At 44.8% G+C, this 16,439-nt stretch overlaps 1 protein-coding gene across 2 annotated transcripts in view; it reads left to right on the plus strand.

The window, feature by feature from the left end:
- Positions 1–16,439, plus strand: part of cdh13 (cadherin 13) — a 594,061-nt gene that overhangs the window by 538,775 nt on the left and 38,847 nt on the right. The gene's annotated exons all lie outside the window — the stretch shown is intronic.

Raw genomic sequence — 16,439 nt, forward strand, 5'->3', positions numbered from 1 at the left:
AACTGAGCAACAGATTAACTCTAGCCTGGACTAGAAATTGGATGTCACTTACTATTTATCATGTTGGGTGGATGGATGGATGGATTGATTGACGGACAGCTGAAATGCATGTCTGGAACTGATACTGTAATTGGAGCTTCGCCAAACACCTGAAACCCAGAGGCGGAAAACTGACGAACGGCTTAAAGCTGAGAATGCTAATTGGGATATCCAAATGGGGAGGAACAAATTGCTTGTGTAGGGTTGGGTTTGCTTCTTTTCCTTTTCTGTCCCACTTTCTCTCATCGGTTTACCTGTCTTGCTTTCTGTCACCTGTTAGGGACATATGTAATTAGGGTTGTGCAAAATCCAAAAGCCGGGACACGAAACGGGTCAAGGTTTACCTGGACCAAACTTGGCACGAATACTCAATATACCACAATTTGAACACTGGTGGACCTTGACTTGTGGGAGTTGTAGTTGCTAGGATTCCTAGTTCACCTACAAACAAAGAGCCCCTTGAACCTCACTATCGATAGAATTGGGCAAATTGGGCTCCTGGTGGGACGATTCGCCGTGTGTTTCCAAAAAGGAAGAGAAGGACAGAACAGATATTCAGCCTTCTCTGCAAAAGGGTTTCCTAAAACCATCAGGAATATGTGTTTTCTGATATTTATTTATTTATTTATTTACAGTATTTATATTCCGCCCTTCTTTCTTACCCCGAAGGGGACTCAGGGCGGATTACAATGAACACATATATGGCAAACATTCAATGCCAACAGACAAACAACATACAGTATAGACAGACACAGAGGCATTTAACATTTTTTCCAGCTTCACGATTCCGGCCACAGGGGGAGTTGTTGCTTCACCGTCCACTAGTGGCTGTACTTCCTCATTCCTTTCCTCGTGTTTTGCTGGCAGTTTTATGATATTGTAAATTAGTTAAATTAGCCTCCCGCATAAAGCGTACCTAAATTTCCCTACTTGACAGATGCAACTGTCTTTCGGGGCTGCATAGGTCAACAGCAAGCCGGGCTATTTAATGGTCGGGGGCTTAACCCAACCCGGGCTTTGAAATCATGACTTCTCGGTCAGTAGTGATTTATTGCAGCTGGTTACTAGCCAGCTGTGCCACAGCCCAGCCCTTTAGTCTTTGATAGTCTTTGGCAAACCCCCTCACAGATCCCGACCCCCAGGTTGAGAAACACTGATCTAGAACTTCAGGGAACCAGAGCTCATGCTTGGATGAGAGTTCGGCTCTTGTATCCTTCAGGCTCCATCTGCTTCTGTTTTGGAAGAGTTAGCCATGTGTTAATTGATACCTAAGTCCTCAAAGCTGATAAAACACGAAGGGAGAGACGTGAGTCTTGAGACCAGGGGCCGGGCTGTGGCACAGCTGGCTAGTAACCAGCTGCAATAAATCACTACTGACCGAGAGGTCATGAGTTCGAAGCCCGGGTCGGGTTAAGCCTCCGACCATTAATAGCCCCGGCTTGCTGTTGACCTATGCAGCCCCGAAAGACAGTTGCACCTGTCAATTAGGGAAATTTAGGGACGCTTTATGTGGGAGGCTAATTTACAACACCATAAAACTGCCAGCAAAACACGAGGAAAGGAATGAGGAAGTACAGCCACTACTGGACGGTGAAGCAACAGCTCCCCCTGTGGCCGGAATCGTGAAGCTGGAAAAATGTTAAAAAAAATGCCTCTGAGTCTGTCTAATGTATGTTGTTTGTCTGTTGGCATTGAATGTTTGCCATATATGTGTTCATTGTAATGCGCCCTGAGTCCCCTTCGGGGTGAGAAAGAAGGGCGGAATATAAATACTGTAAATAAATAAATATTGCTGGACTCTAGAACATCAGATTGAGAGGAGCCACATTCTAGCGATATCTGGAGAGCCACCACCAAAGTCCCTTTTGTGCTTCTCAGGAGAGTACAGAACAGAAGGCAACTCTTGGCTTTCTCAAGATCCTGTAGTCAATTGAGTCAGAATGACCTGTTTCTCAAAAAGTGGTCCAGTTTGTAAAGAGAAGGAAGGAAAGAAAGAAGGAGGGATGGATGGATAGATGGATGGATGGATGGATGGATGGATGGATGGAAGGAAGGTGGGCTCACGTGACCCATCTTTCCATGAAAACATTTCTGCGGCTCCGCCTCCTTGCCGGTTGCCAAAAACAAGCAGCAATCATTTCAGCCCAACCAGCCTTGAGTAAAGTCAAAGCCAGAGTAATGCAGATGAGAATGTAAGCAGATCTGAGCATGCAAATTGTAATGTAAGGTGAGCAAAGGTAAGGCACATAATTAGAGAGTTCAATTCTCTGCATCGTTAAAACTCCTAGTTAAAACCAGGTATGAATATTTCATGTCCCCGTGTCAGGAATAACTCTGCGCTTTTCCCTGAACAGGTGTCAGTCCCCGATTTATGTATTTATTTCCAGTGTGTGTGCGTGAGCATGTAAAATTCTGCTTTACCTATTGATTTCCATTTTAGTATATTTTAGTACATAAAATATGTACTAAATCGTGTCATTCCTAGGAAGTTGGTTATAGATGATGAATGGATGGATTGGGACAATGGAATTTCTATTATGTTTTATATTTATCAATATGATGCTTCCATCAATCCTGATCCAGGCTCATGCCTCAAACCAGTGGTTCTCAACCTGGGGACCCCAGATGTTTTTGGCCTTCAACTCCCAGAAATCCTAACAGCTGGTAAACTGGAAGTTGTAGGCCAAAAACATCTGGAGAGGGATCCACAGGTTTAGAACCACTGCCTTAAACCTTTGCTTGAGGGTCCTTTATTCCAAAATAATGTCGATCTTTTGGTTTGCAAATATGGCTCTGGGGTTCTTGATAGGCGCAACAACTACCATATATGTATACTTGTGCACAAGTCAATCTCTAGTGTGAGTTGAAGGTCGGTTTGGAGGCCAGAATTGTACATTTTAATGTGACCCATGGATACGTTGAGGGTCATTCCATAGGAGGGGAAAGCATCAATGTTGTCTTGCTGAGAAGCCACCATTTCTTCCACCAAGGATTCAAAAAGACCAGAAGCAGATCATAGAAAAGAGAGTAGATTGAGTTGGTGCTTCGTTGAGGTTCTCCTAGGATGGACTAAGTTCTTGGCTTTCACCATTCTAAGAAGGAGATGGTTCCATAGATAGATGATAGATAGATAGATAGAGAGAGAGAGAGAGAGAGAGAGAGAGAGAAAGAGAGAGAGATACTTGAACCATGGATAAGTCATAAGTCAATGGGGGCTTTGTGGTTGACTTAATGTTGAGACATCCATGGGCAGATAGGATATCTTTAGATATTCATTTTGATATTCATTTGTAGCATTTGATCTTTTGCACTTGGAAAGGGAACTATTCTGAGAGAATGCAAAAAAGTATGGAATGGGTAATGAAAAAAGCAATAGGCTTTTTTGAATTCCAGATCCACCCTTTCCTTTCTTCCTTCCTTGCCAAGGTTTTAATGAGTATGTTGCAAAGGGTCTTAGTGGCTCGTGAGGAGCACACCGCTTGCTTTGGAAATAGCAAGACGTAGCCAGACAGAACACAGAAATCCCCTTGGCCATGTACCGTGAGTCTCGGCTCGGGATGCAGCGGATACGTTAGCAATCCTGAATAACAATGGCAGAGAAGCCAACGGAAAATACTCCCCAAGCTCATGACATCACTTAGACCTCAGCTTGCGCTGGCAAGTGTGGGTATTTCCCCCCTGTTCTTCCCCCGAGGAGAGGTTGTTTCTTTTCCTTCAGGTTGAATGTCTAGAAAAACAGCAACAATAACAACATGAAAAGCAGATCGCTGAGGTCGGGAGCATCTAGAGATTCCACACAAACAAGGATGTTAAGAGAGATGGATTTGAAAGCAGGAAGGAACTGGGGGGAATATGGACGAGATCAAGAATACCAAATGATATGATATAAGACTGCAAGTTGTCTTACGCTGAATAGTACAAGAATATTCTTAACAATGACTTTAATTAACTTGGGGAAAGGGAAGAGAACACACTGAATATTTGGTTGGTTCGTGGTTCATGCAGTTAAAAGGATCAGGAGATTTATGATGGGGAATATTCTTGCCTGGGGTCTTGGGAAGGCTACTGCCAATTTGATTTATGGAGAGAGTTGCTTTGAAGGTATGACTCACAAGTTTCATATTCTTATGTCTTCCATACCTTAACAGGCAAAAGGTAGAGTGGGTGTCTGTTTTCCAAAACAGTTTTTTCAGAATTTGTATTTTTTGGGATTTTGTAATAACTGTATATGCATTAGAGTAGTGCCGGATCATTTTTCCTTCATTGCATCTGTTCTTTTGTTACTTTTGTTACCTTTGGGAACACGTAACGGGAAGGCCCCTCCCGGTATGAAAATAAGATTGACACGAAAGCAAGCAGGAGCCGATCACGGTTCCTCGTCTGCTTTTCGTGAGCAGACTCCTTGCTTTGAAAAGTGTGTGGGTGTGGGTGTGTTGCATGCAGGCCCAGAAAGCATGTGTGCCTTTCTCTAGAGTAGTGGTTCTCAATCTGTGATCCCTAGATGTTTTTGGCCTGCAACTCCCAGAAAATCCAGCCAGTTTACCAGCTGTTAGGATTTCTGGGAGTTGAAGACCAAAAACATCTGGGGACCCCAAGTTGAGAACCACTGCTCTAGAGTAAGAAACAGAACTTGCCTCCTTGCCTTGGAAAGTGTGTGTGTGGCATGCAGGCCCAGAATGAGCTCACGCCTGCCTGCAGCTGAGCGCCTCTCCTCTAGAGTAGAGAAACAGGTAAGAAGCCACCTTAAAGCATGTGCCTGCCTGCAGCTGAGCGCCTCTCCTCTAGAGTAAAGAAACAGATAAGAAGCCACCTTAAAGCATGTGCCTGCCTGCAGCTGAGCGCCTCTCCTCTAGAGAAACAGATAAGAAGCCACCTTAAAGCATGTGCCTGCCTGCAGCTGAGCGCCTCTCCTCTAGAGTAGAAACAGCTTAAATGCCTAAAATGATGGGAAGGGGAGCCTGGGAAGCCTCCCCCACCCCATAATGGGCCAATAAAACGGATCTTTCGGCACCCCAGAGCAAAAACAGATACCTACCCTCCCAATTTCGGGAGGCTCCCAAAAAATGTATCAGGGCCCCCACTGAAAGACGGGACACAAAACGGGTCAAGGTTTTCCCAGATTGCACAATCCTAATATACATAGTGGATGAGGGGAAAGGGGGTTAATCACACATCCAGTGCCCATTGAACCCCATTTTAAGAGCCCCAACTTCACCACGGCCAGAACCCCAATGAAGAAAAAAGAAGCGAAAAAGGGAAAGGACTCTGCAAAAAGCAGAAATCCCTAGAATGAGCAGAATTCTTTTATGTGTGCAGTTGTATTGAAAAGTGAGTGTTTTGATATCTCCCATGTCCTCAGGGCACACTTTCCGGGATTCCATATGGATGCACTCTGGATAAGAGAAAACTCTATATTTTGTTGGATGTGAATAAATGCAACTGTAGATACCAGACCCATAAACACAGGGGTCCGATTGTAAAAGTTGTATGGGACCAAAAACTCTTGTTAACTACCACTACGAAAGATTCTTAGAGGAAAGGACAACATAAATGGACAATTCTGGAATTTAATTTCTGAACCATAAATTACCACCAGTTTTATATCAGATTTCCAAGAGACAGAAGCTAAAGGCCAACTCTAATAATATCTCTTACCTTGGGAAATTAAAAGAAGGACCCCCTTCTCAAAATCCATTATGAACAGTAGTTTTTAATTAAATGTATTTACTGGCTTCAATAATGTATCTCTATGGGAAGCTCCTTCAAGGTATGTCTTCCCACCGCAAACGCAAAAGGTCTGGAGCCTGCAATAGGTAGACTTACAACCAAATACTAAATGAGTTGTTTACTGCGCTGGAGTGGTAATTTTTAATTAAAGCAACACTCTCCGCTTTCATATTTTATTGTGCCGATATATTTTTATTGCCTACTGTGCTTCAGGAGTTTTAATTATTTATGCAAATATATTACTGCAACTTTCATTCCCAGGAAATTATGTGACTGGATCTTTCCCGGGCAAAGACAGGAAATCATCTCAGATGATGGCCTTGCAGCATGTCTAATTGATTAAATGGCCAGATTTAAATGACACACATATTATCCGGAAAGCTATAGCTGCCTCTGTCTAGGTAGCTAGAAACAGATACGTGTCTATATGAGTGTGTGTCCATGTCGATATCCATATAGGCTTTGATGACACCACCAGACTTGAAATTTGAAAATAAGAAGCCAGATGAAGGTGGAGGTTGGGAGGTTTACGTTAGACCTTCGGGAGACCTTGGAAGGCTGTACTTTCTTTCTAGTGTACCTGCTCACACACACACAATGAAAAATGGTGCCCAAATGCTCACCAATACCTTCTAAGAAACATAAAGGCATGTTCATTAGGCTTGTGCATTTCGAGTGAATTGCTATCTGTTTCTGCTTGCTGGATACTGAAAGCCCCCCATATCCGTTTTTTAGCACTTCCAGAAAATGAAAGTGCTGCCAAATGTGCATTTTCATTCCGCATCTGAAAAAAAATGTTCTTTTTGGCCCATTGGTAGCAATGGGGAGCCTCGTAAGCCCTGAGAGCCTTTCTTTTCTTCCCTTCAGGGGTTGAAAAACCACGCTATCCAGCCCATTATGGGAGAGGGACTTTCCACAGGCTCCCCTTTCATATCCTTCATTAAGACCTGGATTGTTTTTAAAAAAAACATCAGAATTATGACTTTTAAGTATCTGGATCCTTTCCCTTATGTTTGTAGGGAAGGAGATCTGCTCTAGAGGAGAGGCAGGCGCATGCACTTTCCTCTCTCCCAGCAGCAACACACTATGCAGCTTTCCAAGGCATTTTAAGGAGGCTCAGGGAAGGAAGAGCCATGATGACCTGGAGCTCAGTCAAGTTATCCTCCCTGGACTACCTTAAAAATCCCCTCTCTTGCCTGCAAGGCTGCAATCTCCTTTCCGCTTGGGGTTTTGCTTCCTTAAAGCTGCTTCTACTTTCTGCTCTAGAGGAGAGGTAGGCTTCTCTTTTGGTTTGCTGGGATTACTATTATTAATAATAATTACGATCTTTCAGAAGTATTTTCTGAAGGAGAGGAAGGGAATGAGAAAAAGAAGCTCAAAGGGAGACTCTCCATCTACAAGCCCCCAAACGAACACGCATGTATCCCACTCACCGTCCCTCAGGTCCCTCCCCAACTCCCAGTCAATCCGACTAAATAAAAAGAATCGGGAAAACAAAGGAAAATCAAAAAGATTCAACTGTGATGCTGAATAGAAGAGGAGGAGCTGAGATCGGCTTTCGCTTTTGTGTCGGGTGGTTTTTCGTACCATTATGGGCTCCCGAAGTACCGAAGGAAACGGAAGAAAAGAAATCCGTGCACAACTCTAGTTCCTAGTTGTCTAGTCATATTGCACTCAACTGCATATTGAGCTGTACTTGTATATTTGGTTGGATATTTAGTTGCGTAACTCCCTTAGTGTCAGGTTTTGCTCCATCTCCTCAATGTAGGATCTTGAGTAGGGAACAGATGAAATAGAAAAGAAAATGTTTGTTTTGGGCCTGTTTCCATGGTCATTTGGGACACAGATTTAGAAAGTGACGTTGGATGGATCACATCAGCTCTAGATTCTTAGATGGGGGCATTGTGATTTTTTATGGGTAAGCCGATGTTGGTTGGTATGTGTCCTATGTTCTGTATCTCAAAGACTAGAGCTGATGGGGGAAACTGGTGCCATTTTTGGAATCAGTAAGTCAAGTATATCCAGAAACAGTTCTAACATTTGGGACATCAAGGTGTCCTTTGGCCAGCGTAATTCAAAGCTGATGAATTGGAGGAAAGTCACAAAGCAAACACTATTACAAGGCAATGGATTCTAAAAATTCTCTCTCTGTGGCATGACCGAGAGCTTCCTTTGAGAACAAGACCCACAAGAACCCTTCTGAATCTAGTATGAGACTCTAGAGAACTTTTCTTTTGCAAAGTTTCTACTGGAATTCATGGGAAGTCAAAGAGGAGCGAAAATCTCCAGATAAACAATGTCAGAAGGCAAAGAAGCAAAGGCTTCCTGAAGCGTTTCCAGGAGACATTGATGGGCTGAAGTTGACGTGCTCCTCCTCCTCCTCGACTCCGGCACATTTCAGAAGCTAAGCAGACTTTGGTGGCACCGTGCAAGGACTCTCGTTCGCTCCTGCCACCCCTGTTTATGCTGCCAATCAACACCAGCACTCTGTGTGCAGCGAAAGCATAAGCTATGAGTCATGAAACTAATTCTCGAAATGTATTTCATCCTCTGCTGCCAGCCCCATCAAGCAGAGCTGAGCACCCTCTGTCACCAACGTGATGGGAGCCGAGAAAAGCCATCCCTGGCCCTCACGGCGTGGGGATTAATTTTGCACTCTCTTTATTATAGGCATGGACCAATAAGCTTGCCATTGGATTACTCAGCAACCTCATTTCCAAAGGCGCTGGATCTATAAATAATGGGGAAGGTCTAGTGAGTCTTGAACCACCAGCATCTGCTTTTATGTAGTTAAGCACTCTGTCATTGTTAATGTGCCTTCCAGAGTCTGAAAGTTGACGTCTGCAGCTTCTCCTGCAGTCAGGAGATTTCTTTTCCTGGGGCTTGCATATATATAGTTGATCTTTTGGCCTAAATTAATAGCTCACCACTTCCTCTGTCCTTGCTCTTTTCTCCCGCAAGATGTGTCCTGTGGGTTTAAATCCTACCCGGTGAGTTTGAATCCTACCCAACAATCTCTTCTTGGAGATGAATCTCTTGAGCTAAAGGAGTATTTGATGAAGTGCTTATAGTTTTCTCCAAGAAAACCAACGCACTAGAACTCTCTAGCAGAAAATTCTTCTCCAGCGAGCACATCACACTACAAATCCTAGGGTTGATCAAGTAGTATCCAACTTTGGTGGTATATCCATGTAGTACATGGATTTATTTATTAATGTTGCACAAGATTCCTAGGGCTGTTCAGTAGCTCCCAGCTCACCTACCCAACAATACTTCAATTGTTGCCTATGTACTGAATAAAAGACAGTAATGGATTCACAAAGTGGGAAAAGAGATCCCACCTAAAAATTGGGAAGGACGTCCTAATTGATGGCAGTTGTTATGAGTGGAATATGTTGCTGCCTTGGAGTCTGGTGGCATCTCCTTCTCTGGAGGTTTCTCAACAGAGTGATTATGTATGGCTACCTGACTGAATGGGGTTGGATGGATGATCCATGGGGTCTCTTTAGGCTGTATCATTCTACAAATTCATCGGGAAAAGTGAGCAAGCTTCCTTTCTGCTGCCCTGGAGACTAGGACAATGGCTTTAAACTAAAGGAGATTCCACCTGAACATGAGGAAGAAACATAATTTCTGTTCCTTGATCTGGCTTTTGAATGACATGATTCGACCTGGGTGTGAGTCTTAGAGTAACTATCCAAAGTACTGAACCTACTGGGTAACAGGTTTCAGCACCTTGGAGAACTCCTTGAATACTCAGCCTCCAACCACCAACTACGCATGACCATTGAGTTTGCATTTCACTTTAACTGAGAGCCGTTGTTTCCCAGGGCAAAGTGTTACGGCAAATAATACCCAGGGACACAAAAGGATGAGCAAAGCCTTCAGCTGTCCCACTCGGAACAATGCTCCGTCTGCAATATTCCTTATGCACCTGGAGGTGGCACTCGGGGTTGAGCAAACTCATTCCCTTCCCAAGTAGATCAATTAGGCCAATGTGATGGGCGCTGAATGCAAAGGCATCCCTTTATCGAGTGGAGCAGCTTCCACCTGCAGGGCCGAGAGCCAAGAAATCAAGAAATCAACCACAAGCTTTTTGCCCCTTTTTGTTGTGCTTAAGTCCCTCTCCATGTGGCCACATTTCATTTTCTGCTGAGCCTCAGGACATGGGCAGCGGGGGAGAGAGAGAGAACGGGTAAATAAATTAATAATGCATCTCCCAGAGAAACGTTTCAGCGCAGCATGTAATAACAAGGGCAAGGAACCCGACTTGATGTGTGACACGTGAAATGCCTAAAACATCACCTAGAAGCTTCTTGAGAGCGAGAGAGAGAAAGCAATGAAACATAGGCTTCCTTCCCCCAAACAACAACAACGAACACTATGCCCCTAGGGCAGGCCTGGGCAAACTTCGGCCCTGCAGGTGTTTTGGACTTCAACTCCCACCATTCCTGGCCTCAGGTCCTTTCCTTTTCCCCCTCAGCTGCTTAAGCTGAGGCCAGGAATGGTGGGAGTTGAAGTCCAAAACACCTGCAGGGCCGAAGTTTGCCCAGGCCTGCCCTAGACACAAAGCCCATGGGGTCCATTCAGTTCGTATGCATGGGCGCAATTACCAGAGACATACAGAAACCGCATCCTTGGATGCTACTGTTTGCCGACGATGTTATGTTAGCCAACGAGTCACAGGCAGAGTTGCAGACTCAAGTGCAAGCGTGGAAAAATAATCTGCAATATTTCAGACTACGGCTCAACGTCTCAAAAACAGAGTCCGTGGAATGTGGCCCAACAGTAGAGGAGGCTCCATCAGTATCAATGGCACTGGTCTCAACCAAATGACCAGCTTTAAATACCTCAGTGTTGTGAGTCAGCTGGAACCTCAGATTGACTCTGATGTGGATGATGAGATTCAGGTTCACAATCAGATTTATCCCTGCTATAGAAGATGCGGAACAGGGAGTGCTACTTCATTTTCCCACAGCAAGGAATGATGTTGTTGATACTGAAACTAGCCAGGTGCAAATGGACTTGGAAAAGGAGGACAGTTCTCAGTCTGATGAGGCTCAGCAAACTAAGGAGCAGGCTGACCTTGACGAAACAGGTTCCTTAGATCGAGCTGACCATTTGGAATTCAGAGTTCGAAGGAGTGTGAGAATTGCAAACAAAAGGGAGGTCAGAGGCCAAAGAAATGCCTTCATGCTTTGCAAAGGATATCAAAGCAATGTGTTTGGAGACAAACCTTTGTCAAAGCAACTTTTGTTCAACCAAGAAGCAAGCTCTCGTTTTGTCTGGATTATCTTGCAGCTTTTGTGTTCATGTTCTTGGGACTTTGTCATGCTCTATTGGGACCTTGTTTATTCCTCGTGATTTTTGGATTTATTCTCTATGGCTTTATTTTGTAACCATTTTGCGGAACTTTACTTTTGCTTTTAAAGAACCTTTTATCTTCCATTTTCTAATAAACTAAAAATACCTGTGTGCAGTTTGGTGTATATAGCAAGGTGAAGCTAACCTGAGGTGCGGCACCTGGCTCAAAGATCACCTCCACCGGCGACGTACTGTCGGATGCTCATGTGCATGTAAATGCCGCTTGGATGAAGTGGAGAGCAATGGCAGATGTAACGTGTGATAAGAAGATCCCAGTCCACCTAAATTCATAAATCTAGAGGACGGTGGTGAGACCGGTTGCTCTATACGCCATGGAGTGCTAGCTGACCACTAAGGCCATCAAGTAAACTCTGTACATGATGGAAATGAGGATGCTCAGGTGGTCAATGGGTGTTACTTTGAAGGACAGGATTCCAAATGATATATTTGAATGGAGTTGCTCCGATCTCCGAGAAAATCTCACCTGAGATGGTTTGGACATGTACAGAGCAATGATGAGAACTCTGTGGCTAAAACCACGCTGAATATGGAAGTTGCAAGTGCCAAGACACATGGCAGACCTAAAATGTGCTGGCTTGGCCATTTGAAACGTGACATGGCTGAAGCAAGACTCACGTCAAGAGACACGACCGATAGGAGCAAGTGGAGAACAAGGAGCAAACCTGCGGACCTTGTGAATTTGAGAGCCAAACACTAGGAGAAAGAAGAAGAAGAAGAAGAAGAAGAAGAGGAAGAGGAAGAGGAAGAGGAAGAGGAAGAGGAAGAAGAAGAAGAAGAAGAAGAAGAAGAAGAAGAAGAAGAAGAGGAAGAGGAAGAGGAAGAGGAAGAGGAAGAGGAAGAGGAAGAGGAAGAGGAAGAAGAAGAAGAAGAAGAAGAAGAAGAAGAAGAAGAAGAAGAAGAAGAAAGGATACCAATAACAATATGCATTGCCTTGATGTTATGCTGGTAGTTTTCCTATTTGCTCCGTGGCGTGTATAGCAATTTCCAAAGACAGAATAATTGCAACTGGGGAAGAGTTCTGGGGAGGAAGGTTGAACCCGCCAGCCTTGCAGTACTATAATCCCATTCTGATTTCTCTCTCTCTCCTACACACACACATACACAATTGCTGCTCTCTTTTTTTTTTCTAATGTGTGAGATCTTAATTATAGATCTGTCACATCAAGCTTAGAGTTTTCAGATTTTTCCAACGTTTTTGAAAGTATTTTTTTCACGCAAGAACCAACCTACATTCCGGCTGTGAGAATCGATGGTGACCTATCTCTCGCAAGGCTGTTGATCCCCAAGGAAAGGCGGCTTCAGAGGAGCGAGCCCGCGTTTGATGCCTCCCTCCCCGGATGGGCCCAGCCACTCTCTCCGTGAACTTTCCTGGTTAATAGGCTTATTCTGTCCCGGCATTATCTGCCAACCTCTTTATCCAGCAATCTGCCCCCGTCTTTGAAGGCAGCACAAAGATTAACAAGGCAGGAAAGGGCAGGGAAGTGACATCACACCCGGCAAAATGGCCGGCTCGAAATGCAGGATCATGCGAACCTAGGCTGGTTAGAGGCACCTCATGGCATCTTAAGGGGGGAAATAGTGAGAAGTATTAAATACAGCGCCTTATACTATCTTTGCAAGCAAAGTCTAGAGCGAATTTCAATCCCTTGGTGCCATAGATGTGTCCTCACACACACACAGCCTTTGTGGGCTTACAACAAGCATATAAAACAAAAGGAAGTCACAGATAAAAAGAAAACATCAAAGTTATTAATCTCAAGGATCAAATTTGCAACAGTCTCGCAAAAGAATGCATCAGGGTTGTTCAAGAAATACGGAATTTTATAACACCCTCGCCATTGAGAACACTGAAAAAATGGAATTCCTGTATTTCATCCGTATATTATCATATTTAGGGCAAACAAACAAAAATAGTGAAGAGTTTCAACAGCAGACTTCCATAATCTGACTCTTACATCATTAATTCCATGCGAGCGTGGAGTCATGGTAGCATACTGTGTTTAATTCTGTTTTAATGGTTGCATATTTGTATATTTTAAATTGTATACCAGTGCTTTTATTTGAAGCCACTTTGAGACCTCTTTGTGGAGATAAACTGGGGGATGATAATATAATAATAATAATAATAATAATAATAATAATAATTATTATTATTATTATTATTATTATTTTATTTTTGTACCCCGCCACCTTCTCCCCAGAGGGACTTGGGGCAGCTTACAGATATAAAACTAACATACAATAATATGAAATACAAAAACACACAAATAAATTTAAAAGGCATTAAAAATTATGATGATGATGATGATGGTATCTTATTATTATTATACAAGTGGCCCCATTCTTATGCTGGGAGGATGGCTTGAGGAAGGCACGTGGTGGCTGAGAGCTCTCCAAAGCACTCTCAGCCACCACATGTCTAACCCTCCTCTCAGCATAAAGACGGTGCAAGCATCCCTATTCTTATGTTGGGAGGACGGCTCGAGGAAGGCACGTGGTGGCTGAGAGCTCTCCGGAGCACTCTCAGCCACCGTGTGTCTAACCCTCCTCTCGGCATAAGGACGGTGCGAGCAGCCCCATTCTTACATTAGAAGGATGGCTCGAGGAAGGCACATGGTGGCTGAGAGCTCTCCGGAGCACTCTCAGCCACCGCGTGTCTCACCCTCCTCTTGGCATAAGGATGGTGCAAGCATCCACATTCTTATGTTGGGAGGATGGCTCAAGGAAGGCACGTGGTGGCTGAGAGCTCTCCAGAGCACTCTCAGCTAGCGTGTGTCTCACCCTCCTCTCAGCATAAGGATGGTGCAAGCAGCCCCTTTCTTATGTTGGGAGGATGGCTTGAGGAAGGCACGTGGTCGCTGAGAGCTCTCCGGAGCACTCTCAGCCACCGTGTGTCTCACCCTCCTCTCAGCATAAGGATGGTGCAAGCAGCCCCTTTCTTATGTTGGGAGGATGGCTTGAGGAAGGCACGTGGTTGCTGAGAGCTCTCCGGAGCACTCTCAGCCACCGCGTGTCTCACCCTCCTCTCGGCATAAGGACGGTGCAAGCAGCCCCATTCTTCTGTTGGGAGGATGGCTCGAGGAAGGCACGTGGTGGCTGAGAGCTCTCCGGAGCACTCTCAGCCACCGCGTGTCTCACACTCCTCTCGGCATGAGGACGGTGCAAGCAGCCCCATTCTTCTGTTGGAGGATGGCTTGAGGAAGGCACGTGGTCGCTGAGAGCTCTCCGGAGCACTCTCAGCCACCGCATGTCTCACCCTCCTCTCGGCATAAGGACGGTGCAAACAGCCCCATTCTTGGGAGGATGACTCGTGGAAGGCACGTGGTGGCTGAGAGCTCTCCGGAGCACTCTCAGCCACCACGTGTCTCACCCTCCTCTCGGCATAAGGACGGTGCAAGCAGCCCCTTGCCTGGTGTAGATGCACCCTATCGCACCCTCCTACTGTCCCAGTCTGGATTCTTCCCAATTTTTCCATGATCTGATGCTGTTTTGTCTACATATATATTCCACTTGGCCGATGCGGCACATACTCAGGCATTCCAATAAACATAACAATATTTCCCCCAGAAATAGCTCCATAACATCAACTGGAATTGCATTTTCAGATTTGAGCCGTGCCTCCTCACCTCCGCCCTCCGCTCCTAACCAAACGCACGTATCTTGAGTTTTTATTTAATATATCTATTACTCTTCTGTCAAGACCACGGGCCTTTGCAGGTGGCTTATCCATAAAAGCGCTGAAAATCAATACCAAATAAAGTATAAAAGAATCCTACATTGAAAGCCTGCCGCAGGGGCTGCAACACTTGCATTATTCATGCGGCCGCATCCCGGTGTTAAGGGCAGAGAAGCAACACGGGTCCTTGAAGTTGGCAACCCTTGCTTTCCAAAGTTAAGCTGGCAAGTTATTCTTTTTTCTTTGGCTTGGTTTAGTAACTAACGGTTTAGTTGAGTTGTATGATTTATTCTGTGCGAAGCCTCCTCCCTCCTTAGCTTGGAGGGAGAGGGAACGACCGACCGAGAGGAAAATACACTTTTATTTCGGTATCTCTGGGAATCTCTTTGCACTCCAGGAAGAGTTTTTATGGCCGGCTGCACATTTCGCATGCGATCACGGCTCCGCTAACACATGCAGGCTCCTGCATTTTGTATCAACAAATATTTAATGGGAAAAACTAGCCAACTGCTTATGCTTTTCGCATTTGAACAGCCAAACGTGGGCAGGAGATTAGGCAGAGGGCAAACAGAGCAGAGCTTGGAAACTTCGGGCTTTACTTTCCGATTCCATTTCGGGGATTTTTCCCCCTCTCTCTCCATTCGCTTGTTGACTTCTGCAGCCGGGCCTGAATCGGAGAAGGGCTTTTTTCAATAGTTATCGGCTATCTATATATATAAAAGGGTAATGAAATTTCGGCCTAGGACAAAACAACAAAACTACACATCCCAGAAACACTAAACTTGGCAGCACGACCCCTCATCCATGCCTCTACGTTCATACAATAAAAATAAAATAAAAATAAAATCCTGATTAGAGGGAGAAGAATAATTGTTTTTATCCAATTGCTGCCAGTTAGAAGGCTACGCTCCGCCCACTTGGTCTCCTAGCAACCCACTCAGCCCAGGGGACAGGCAGAGTTAGGCCTCACTTAGGCCTCTTCCACACTGTCTATAAAATACAGATTATCTGATTTTAACTGGATTATATGGCAATGTAAAAGGGGCCCCTGATGGCACAGTGTGTTAAAGCGCTGAGCTGCTGAACTTGCGGACCAAAAGGTCCCAGGTTCAAATCCTGGGAGCGGAGTGAGCGCCAGCTGTTAGCCCCAGCTCCTGCCAACCTAGCAGTTCAAAAAAACCAATGTGCCAATGTGAGTAGATCAATAGGTACCACTCCAGCGGGAAGGTAACGGCGTTCCATGCAGTCATGGCAATGGCCACATGACCTTGGAGGTGTCTATGGACAACGCCAGCTCTTTGGCTTAGAAATGGAGATGAGCACCAACCCCCAGAGTCAGACACGACTAGACTTAATGTCAGGAGAAAACCTTTACCCTTGACCTTAACTACCACCAATTCCTCAATACTTTATTTCCCAGACCACCAGAGTTCACCACAGCAACGCGTGGCCGGGCACAGCTAGTGTTTAATAAAAAGGCAAAGGGACATAATGAGTTTTTCAGAGTTTGCATTTTAGGGTGCATCTATACCGCAGAACTGAAAAGGTTAGAGTCCATTTTAACTGCCATGGCCCAATACTATGGAATCATGGGAGTTGTAGTGTATTGAGG

The sequence above is a fragment of the Anolis carolinensis genome, unplaced genomic scaffold, assembly GCF_035594765.1.
Source record: "Anolis carolinensis isolate JA03-04 unplaced genomic scaffold, rAnoCar3.1.pri scaffold_9, whole genome shotgun sequence".
NCBI classification, from domain to species: domain Eukaryota; kingdom Metazoa; phylum Chordata; class Lepidosauria; order Squamata; family Dactyloidae; genus Anolis; species Anolis carolinensis.